This window comes from Notamacropus eugenii, chromosome 3 (assembly GCF_028372415.1).
Source record: "Notamacropus eugenii isolate mMacEug1 chromosome 3, mMacEug1.pri_v2, whole genome shotgun sequence".
Classification (NCBI taxonomy): domain Eukaryota; kingdom Metazoa; phylum Chordata; class Mammalia; order Diprotodontia; family Macropodidae; genus Notamacropus; species Notamacropus eugenii.
The window spans coordinates 47,815,241-47,816,511 of NC_092874.1; positions in this window are offsets into that span (position 1 = coordinate 47,815,241).

Below are 1,271 nucleotides of genomic sequence, written 5' to 3' on the forward strand. Positions count from 1 at the left end.
CTGGAGTGACATTATGTACATTACTGCCCCCCTTCTCTGAGCCTCAGTCTCCCTGTCTCTAAAATGAAAGAACTTCATTGAGATCTCATCCATTTCTAAATCCCATGATCTTCTTTAGGGAAGCTGGGTGGCTCAGTGCATAGAGCTCTGGACCTGGAGTCAGGAAGACATGAATCCACATCTGGCCTCAAGACACTGGCTGTGTGACCCTGGGCAAGTCACTTAGCCTTGTTTGCCTCAGTTTCCTCATCTGTAAAATGAGTTGGAGAAGAAAATGGCAAACCACTCCAGGATCTTTGTCAAGAAAACCCCAAATAGGGTCAGGAAGAGTCAGAAGTGAAACAATTAAGAACAAAACATGATCCTTTTTTGCTATGGTTTAGAGCAAGAGGGAAGAGGTCAGCACTTTGTCTTTTCCTAGTTTATTGCAACAGCGTTCCATTTGGTGTTCCTGCTTCATGCCTCTCCCCACTCCAAATTTCTCCTCCATTCAGCTACCAAAGTGGTGTTTCTAAAGCACCCTCCTGTGACTCTGTTACCTTCAGGATCACATATAAAAGCCTCTGTCATTTAAAGTCCTACCTTTCCAGACTCCTTACACTTTCTTCCCCTTCCATATACAGCTATGTATGATCTGGGGACACTAGACTTCCTCCATCTCCCACCACCAGTCCTTTGCACTGGCCATGCCCCATGCCAGGAATGCTCTTCTCATTGCTGACTCTCACTTAGCTCCCCCAACTTCCTTTAGAATACAACTCAAAGCCCACCTTCCACAGGGGGCCTTTCCTGATCCCCTGCACACATGTTCTTTCTCCCAGTTGTGAGCTCCTCAGTGACCAGGGCCCTCTGTCTTTCTGTATATATTTAGCACTTGGAATAGCACTTAATAAATGTGCAAGCATCTAATGACTGGAATGAATGAATCGATGATGATGGATGGATGGATGGATGGATGCATGGATGGATGGATGGATGGATGGATGCATGGATGGATGCATGGATGCATGGATGCATGGATAGATGGATGCATGGATGCATGGATGGATGGATGGATGGATGGATGGATGGATGGATGGATGGATGGATAGATGGATGGATGGATGGATGGATGGATGGATGGATGGATGGATGGATGGATGGATAGATGGATGGATGGATGCATGGATGCATGGAGGAAGGGAGGGAAAGAAGGAGGGCGGGGGCAGGGGCAGGGGAGGAGCGCCAGTTATTCTGGCTGAGCGCCAAGGGGACGAGGTTGGGCCAGCTCC